The sequence below is a fragment of the Corvus brachyrhynchos genome, unplaced genomic scaffold (genome assembly GCF_000691975.1).
Source record: "Corvus brachyrhynchos isolate BGI_N302 unplaced genomic scaffold, ASM69197v1 scaffold283, whole genome shotgun sequence".
NCBI lineage: Eukaryota > Metazoa > Chordata > Aves > Passeriformes > Corvidae > Corvus > Corvus brachyrhynchos.
This window is the reverse complement of record NW_008237409.1, coordinates 3,758,533-3,766,779: the sequence shown is the minus strand read 5'-3', so window position 1 is coordinate 3,766,779 and position 8,247 is coordinate 3,758,533. Positions and strand designations below refer to the sequence as shown.

The window sequence follows — 8,247 nt, the reverse complement described above, 5'->3', positions numbered from 1 at the left end:
CCTTATCAGAATTGTCATAATGTAGGGGTGAATGAGAAGAAGAGGAGATAAATTAGTGGATATTTTAATGACAAAAGGAAAAGCTTTCAATTACCACAAGCAGAAGAACGTGTGGCTGCTTTGCAGGTGGTCACCCTGCTGATCTCACCTGTTGTGTACAAAGAGGTTTCCAGTGGCTGCAAAAGGAAAGGTGCTGGGACCTGCTGAGCTTTGTTTCCACCCTATGGTATTTTCATCTATACATTAAATGTGATCCTTTCCTACTTCACTCTGAGCTTGTGAATGTAGTGCTTTGTCTTTTTTTCTTTAAAGACTTTAGGTTTGAAAGCACACTGGAGAAGTGCTTTGTGAAATAGATCTAAAATCGGTGAAGGAAAGCTGCTTCAGCTTCTGTACTTTTCTTGGCTTTTGAGTTTAACAAACTTATTTGTTTGAGAGTGCAGTTGGGTTTTTTTTCTTCTAAGGTAGCTTTCAGTGTTGGAGAATACTGTCACTACCATGGCAAACAGCTAAAGTACTAAAAAAAAAGGTTAGATCATAGGTAGGTGGCAGGTATATTGGAGTTAAAACTCAAAAGACATCCTGACTCACTGATTTCTCATGGTTTTTTTGGGTTTTTTTTCTGCTTTAGGCCAATATAAAATAGATTGCAGAGAGAGATCTTTGGCTAAAATCCCCTGTTAGGATCAGCAGACTTGTTCCTTGTGACTGTGCTCTGTAACTCAGAGAAAAGGAACAGGATGTGGCTTTTCAAGATGAGTGTTTGATCCTGTCTGCTCTCCTTAATGTTTTAGATCTCAAAGTCTGCACCCCTTTTGAAAGTAAGGTGGTTTCGTTGTGTTTGTTCCACTTCAGCAAGGTACTCCTTCTCCTCTTCACAGTTTGCCCAATATTACACATACTTTTGTTTTCACCTATAGAATTTGAAACACACTTGTGTGGTCTAAAAAAAGATCCGGGTAAAGTTTCAGGCATCGTCATCTCCCAGGGCTTTCTGCTGTTGCTATAGAAGCCTAAATTCTCTTTGAGAGACCTTTCCAGTATAAAGAAGTTGATACTGCAGGAAAGTTGTCATGGAAATATGCAGTAAAAAGAGGAAGGAGATCTTGATTTGATGACTCTTACACAGGCTTAGGCAACCTGGTGAAGTGGCTCCCTATCTGGAGATCTGATTCTGCAGATTCTCTTAGTTGTGCTCCAGTGGATTGGAAAGCTGTGGACTAGAACCTAAAGAAATTAACATTTATATGACCAAACATACCTCTTCAACTCAGAGAGCTTTATCCAGATTCGAGTTTCCATCGAGTGATGGCAGACCAGGAGATTCCCAGCAGCCTGGTTCTAATAGGGGATGGAACTGTGGTACAGCTATTTATTATATTTCTGGCAATGACCACTCTGAAAGGATTTATTGAAGTACCACTATTGAAATGAGGCTTTCAGAACCATTTCTTAAATGACCAACTAAAAATAGTTTATTCTGCAAGCTTTAGTGCCATTCCAGATTTGAACAGCAGCCCTTTGTGTCCAGCTAAATGATGGGATAAGCAGATCCCTCCCCATAAATTTCTTATACCATCACCAAGCCTGGTTGGCTCCCTGGTTTCAAGCTTTTTGTGCCTCTCTTACTAAAGCCTCCTGATATCTAATAGATGTGATTATGAGTGAGTTGCCTTTAAATATCTATTACCAGTGTCACCATGGTAACTGCTGTAAGAGTTTCTTGCTGGTAAAAGGTTTCCAGCTCCCCAAGATACAGCAGGGCAAAATGCTTAGGCTGTTGTTTTCACGGTTTGGATGAGATCAAAGAGGACAAAATAACATATTTCTGATTTTAATAGCAGTGCATATTAGTGGAACTGAAAGGAATAAGATTGGTTTGGAGCCTGTCCTCAGACCAGGGAATAGAGGACAGTTACACAGGCAGGGACAGCCCAGGCTTTCCTTGGACAGCAGGCTCCTGCAGGAGTGGGAAGATGTCACTCCCTCTGACTGAGCCAACACTTGGCCTTTCTTTCAATACTGTCACCAAGAGAACTAATTAACCCTAATGAAGGATGCAAAATTGTGATATTCCACCTGCCAGCAGAGTTGCTGAGTGATTCAATGTGAAGTAGAAAGAACTGAACTGGCTTGTGTGTTTTCTTCTTTCTTGGTTTTCTCAAACTGCTCCTTCTTTTTCCTCTCGGCCTTCAGCTGCTGCGTACCAGGGCAGTGGTGTTAGATATTCAGAGTGACTTCCCTGCTGTCCTGATTTCCAAATCTTCCTCTTCCCTTCTTTCACATCTGCTTTCTTTCCCAAGTTCCTGTTGTGTGGCCAATCAATCCTTTGCTCTGCAATGACAGTTGTTTTATCGGCTTCCACGTGACAGAGTCACTGATGTCCCTCATGTAAACTCTGTCACCTCAGGGGGTTGTTTTGCTTTCATTTATTTATTTACTTATGGTAAACAGGTCATAAACTCCATAGGGCACTTCTTCCTTTTCATGCAATCTGTTCTCTTGCTTCATTGCCCTCCTACTTCAATATCTGCTGGAGATTTTAAATTATCACTTGCTTTTATAGAAACATGGAAAGCTGAGCACCTATTCCTGCTGCTGTCCCACTTCATTGCCTGTGCCTCCTGCTTCTGGCATTTAGGCCTTTTGGTGAGGGAGGGCTTCTGCTCTGGTAATGAGCTGTTTGGTGTGGCTGTGCTGCACGAGAAAGTGAGACCTTGAGGAGAGGAGCAATTTGCATCCACTTTCTGTGTGTGTGGGGACAACTGGCACAGCAGAGCCAGCACGAGTGGCACTGAGCACGTTTGATGGGAAGATTGTGCCTGCAGGATGAGCTCATGCTGGTGAAGTGTTGATATTTGTCCTTACCTGCCTCGTAGGCAATGTGAGCCACATACCAGGATTTATTTTGCTGAGCTTAAAGATGCTTATAGTTCATTTTAGTTATAAGGTTTATTGAATGCCAGATTTGCACTGAGGGTTTAAAATCTGAAGTGATTAGGCTAGCCAACCAAGAGATCCAAGGAAATAATTTCCTAAGAAGTCTTGAAAGCAGAACCTGGGTCTCAGAATGGAATTTGCCTGCATTATACCACTACTTGTTTCTTAATGGTTCTTCTGTAGCATTGTGGTTAATGCTGGGAGGATCTCCGTGTTTGGGCACTTCAAATTTCAGCTGCATGGTTCAATTTCTCAGGTCTGCTAAGCTGATTTAAAAGTTTAAGGGGTAGCAGACATGTTTGTTCATACAAGCTGTCTAGAAGAAAGGAATTGTTGAACTTTAATTTAGATTCTCCCTTTTTTCTGGATTTGATTACATCATCAAAGCCAAATTTCTGTGCTGAGTTTCTGGGTGCCTCTGTATCACAGTGTGCATGTCTGTCAAAACTGCTGATTTATATGGGAGTTAAAATCAATGGGCACTGTAGACCCTTGCTAATTTGTGATATTTGGTCAGTAATTTAGGTGTTTTCATTTGCTGACCTGTGAAATAGATGAGTTATTAAGCCACTGCAATGATCAAGTGTCTGTAAAAGACGCCGAGAGGAAACACGAGATGGGAACTCCAAGGCATCGCTGTGTGGGGAATCAAACCTTGCCAAGAGCCTTCTTTTTTAAATCCTGATCTGCGTTAGAGGGCTTGTTCCTCTCCTGGGACTTGAACTCCTCGTGCTTCCTGAGTGCCCCCTGTGAATTTGTCCTGGTTTGGCTGCTGCTGGGCTCCCCGTGATGCTCCGTGTGGGTCTGGGCAGATCCCACAGCTCCTCTCCCGCTCCGGCTGTCAGCACTTCCAGCGTGAATCCCTCGGAAACAAAGCCGATACCTCAGGTCTCTCGTTTGCATCCCCCTGAAACGCACCAAGAAGTTCAAAGCAGTGGGACATTGCTCCAGAATCCCGTTGCGGTTTTTAATTCCAAGGCAGCCTCCAGCTCACATCCTCTCCAGTGCTTAATTTTGGTGTGCAGCTCTGCATTGTCAGTGATTTCATGGAACGTTTTTCTGTTCAGGGTTCCTTGGAGTGTCGAACCTTTTGGGATTCCTTTCCCGTTAGGTGATAAAATGCCAGCTTTTCCAGCATGAGATCCCTCTGGGACAATAAGTAAAGGGAGCAAGTAGGGTTGTGCAGTATTTTGCCTGGCTAGGTAGTAAAAACTTGCTGTGCTACTTGAATATGGTAATTTTCTATGAATTGTTAATGAGTGCCACATTATAACCTATATATCAGAAAACTAACAGCGAGGAATAATAAAATAGAAAGTTGCTCCCTTTCCCTTAAGTCTTTCTTTCTTTTAATCAGTGAAATAAAAAAAAAATCAGTTAGTAAAAAAGAACAGTGTGTTATCTTCCTCTTTCAGGGAAGAGCACTGAGTATTGCCTTTCTTGCACGTTTCGATTTATCCACATTTTGAATAGCAGAGTGACTGCAGGAAAGCTGTCCTTGGGTTGTTGATGATGCCTAAGGAAGTAGAGACATTTGAAAACTGCAAAGAATAATAAACTTCACATAAATGTGTGCAAAAGTGATCAGTGATTTTCATTTAAGTGTATGAAATATGATGAGTGTTCCTTTGGTACATAGATTTCCTTTCTCATTTTGCCTTTTTCTGTGGGTTGGCTTTTATTTTTGGTAGATAAATGTGTGTTAACTCTTGAGTGTTCTTCTCGGAAATGACAGAAATACTGAAAAATGCTGGCACATCTGACAGACTCTTACTTTTGAAACAGTCAGTTTCCTAATTCTATTTTTGACTGACTCAGTGGCTGTTCCCTTGGAAATTCTCAAGTTGTTGTCTGGTCTTCTGAAATTTTGGCAATAGGCACCAGAGGAAGCTGTTTTTCTTGTCTCCTATAGCACTCCATGTTCCATAAAACATTATCTGCCTTCCCCCTGCTCCCCCCAGTTTAATTATTCTAGTCTCTTCCAGCAACAAGCATTTTCTCCAGTTGCAGGTCAAAGCTGGTAGCCACAGGCTGAGCCCCTCAGGTGTTGAGTAAGAACATGAAACCGTGAGTATTCTCTTAAGAACAGGGAAGAAAAAATAAATCCCAGTTCTCCAAGCCAGCACACACAGCTTGCTTGTGCTGGTGGAGGCTTTTTGGCAGCAGTTGCAGGAGTTCCATCCACCCATTCGATCAGTAGCAGCTCGTTGACTTGAGCAGCAGTTGTTTTTTTCAAAATGGAAAGTGGTGCCCCGTGATTCACTCTGCAAACGTCCACCAGCGGAGTGAACTTCCTGACATCTGCACTGCAACTGAGAAAATAAAGAAGTTTGTACCAGTTATGTCCAAAAGGGAAGACAGCACAGAGTAAACGCTGTCCCAAAGCCATGGCCTGACTCCACTAATACCCACTGTCTGATGCAGGCTTGCCTTTGTAATTACTTTTGGTTTTATAACTCCAGACAGCAATGTTCCAAGCCTTATAGCTCAGTTAGAGACTTGCTTTAAAAAGACATTGTTATTGACATAATAGCCTTGTTTATGGAATTTCTCTCCTTTGTAATTAAGATTGTTTCATGCACAAAAGCAGTTAAATATGGCATAAATATCTGTAAATGCAAAGATATTTTAAGCCTTGTTCCTTGTGTGAGCCTTTTTTCCACATTATGCATTTGCTTCTCAAACGAGCTGTGCCACTCAAAATTCTGCCCTTTGCCCATTTCATTAAGTTCTCATCCATATTTGTTCTTGTGGAATTGTACCATTAATGCAGTTTGCAACATAAAGCCTTTAAATTCCTCAAATGCAGTATTTTGAAGGTGTATTAATGGTGAGGTTTGATCTTATTCTCTCATACCTTGTTGGGAAGTTGTGGGAGCAAGTGCATGGAGCAGAATGCAGGCAATATGTTCACTGTTATTTTGTCTGTCAACCAATTTTACCAGCTGGGTGAGAACCTGGCAGATACTCGAAAAAAGTTTATATTGCTACTTGGAATTGTTTTCTCACCCTGGCTGTGTGAAAGTAATTATGGTTAAGGCCCTGGCTTTCTTTGAGCCTGGCCAACTCATTTTAGCTGTTTGTTTCTGAGCTGTTTTTTCATTAAACAGAAAGGCAATTTATCAATTCAGAAGGTTTTATGCTGAATAATTCTTTGGTCTAACTAAAGAGATCAGATAATTATAGCCATAAGTGCTACCAGAAAACCTCTAAATAAACAAATATACTGTCTGGTCTTTTTGGGTTTGGGGAAGTTCTCCACCACTATTGCAGGCTCTCTACCCAAGCTGAAGTATGTAAATGTTGTGACTGTCTCCTTACAGCCAAGCATTTCATTTTTAGGCTTCGGTCAAGTTATATTTATCAAACGTATCCCAAGGATATTTGAGAGTGCAATACAGTAGCTCATCTTGCCTCCCTACTCCCTCATTTCAGTTCTTTATTTCTCTTGGCTGAAGGACAGGAAAACCTATCAAGCTGCCAACACTGCTGTCCCTCTGAGCCCAAACAAACTCACCAGCAATGGCAGAGGGGCAGCACGCTGCAGTCCAAAAAGGGTTTGGTTTCTTCAGACAAAGAAGCTTCTCAGCAAGGTGTCTGCACCTCATGTCCCCTTCATTTGTGAGCTCAGGGTCCAGGAACCTGCAGCTGTTTGCCCTGAGCTGGTATTTTTGTGCTGCATCTGTTTGGTTTTGAAGATGGTCCATACTCAGAGCAGAAGGAGTGAGTTGCAGTCCTTCCCCTGGCTACCTAAGTGACTTTATTGCTTATGCATGCATCATGTGTGGGGTCACTTCCTCAGGGAGGAGGAACACTGCATTCAGATCAAGTATCTACAGGAACTTCCTCCTTATCTGAGCTGTGAATAATCTCAAGAACTCTAAATGTGGAAAAATACAGAATGGGTGAGTTCTACCAGTGGGCACACAGCCTGTCCTTGGGTATTGAAGAAACTGTCAAAGTGGGCTGGACAGAAGGATTGGTACATTGTGGATGCTGGCAAAGTTGGAATTGCACCTGACTGAAGGTTTAGGGACTTCAATAATGTCTGCTTGAGACCTGCCAAACACAGAGCTTTGCCATGTGCTAAATAAGTCATGGTGTGCTCTTTTGTCTTGTTCTGGCATTTTAAGATAAGGCAAGAGTTTGTTACTCTCAAGAATATCATAAAGTTGGATCCCAAATCTATAATCTTCAGAGGCAATTTGGCTTGCACTCAATCTGTTTTTAAGGTTTGGTTACTCTTATGATAACAGTAGTGGTGCCAACACTGAACTGAAACATAAATTTACTCTTGGCATAACATCAGCTTCCTTCAGGCCCCTTTGGCACCTGGAGTAAGGAGGGTGCAATAATGTTGGACTATTCAGATCCAGCAACACATTTCAAATATTAAAAATCTTCCCTATTTCTCTACTAGAAACTTCTCCTGTAGTATCAACATGACTTATATATCGGGTTTCTGCTGTTGGGAGGGAGAATTCCTGATCTGTAGTCACAGTCTGAATGTCTTTGGTCAAAGACACCAGAGGTGATCAGACCCTTTCTAGACAGAATTGGACAAAACCCCCTGTTTTAAACATGTTCGTTTTCTGTTTGAAATTTGGATTTCATGTCTTTGCATCCCCTCTGTCTCCCTCAACTTGATACTATCTTTGCTTGCTTTAACTCTGTTAAGACCTCTGGCCTTTTTCTTCCTGTTTTCAAACACGAAATTCTTTTCAAAAATCTTAAAGAGGGATGTTCTCAAGCATTTGTTCACTCTTGTCCTTTATTTGCTCTCTTCTAAATAAAGAACAGATTGACCCTTCTTGGGCAGCTCGAGTCACTCAGGACTGATTCTGGTGTTTTGTAAAAGCTTCTGTCTTAGTGCATATTCTGAAGCAATGATGGAGGCAAGGGAAATGTCATAAGGTGTCCTGGCTGTGATTGCTGGCACTCTGGGGGATGTGTTATTGTGGAATATAAAAGCTTCTGAAAGCTGCTTCTGTGTTTTCCTCTGAAAATGCCTTTTTTCTGTGCCACCTCCTTGCCCTTTCTCCATGGTCTGTGCTGCATGTTTTTGCTTGATTGGATCACCCAGACCAATCTGGGGTTTTTGCTCTGCCCAGTGTCCAGTTCTGCTCTTGGGGATGATGGGACCCTGAAAGAAGCTCTTCCTCTGCTTTAAGGATTGAAGCATCTCAGTGTTTTGGACGTAGGCTACAAATTGCTTTCTTGCATAAATCCTCCTTGCTTTGATGAAAATATAATATTTGTCATTCCCCTGAGTAAGCGAGTGCCTGTGTGTGTGCTGAATGCCGCGGC

The 8,247-nt window shown here is 42.0% G+C and overlaps 1 long non-coding RNA gene across 1 annotated transcript; it reads right to left on the bottom strand.

Annotated features, from left to right (window-relative positions):
- Positions 1-1,818: 1,818 nt before the first annotated feature.
- LOC108445907 lies at positions 1,819-6,829 on the bottom strand. The gene is made up of 2 exons (XR_001860938.1): positions 6,458-6,829; positions 1,819-5,252 (listed from the first exon to the last, which is right to left on the bottom strand). It is a non-coding gene; the product is annotated as an uncharacterized LOC108445907 (long non-coding RNA).
- Between the last annotated feature and the right edge of the window lie 1,418 nt (positions 6,830-8,247).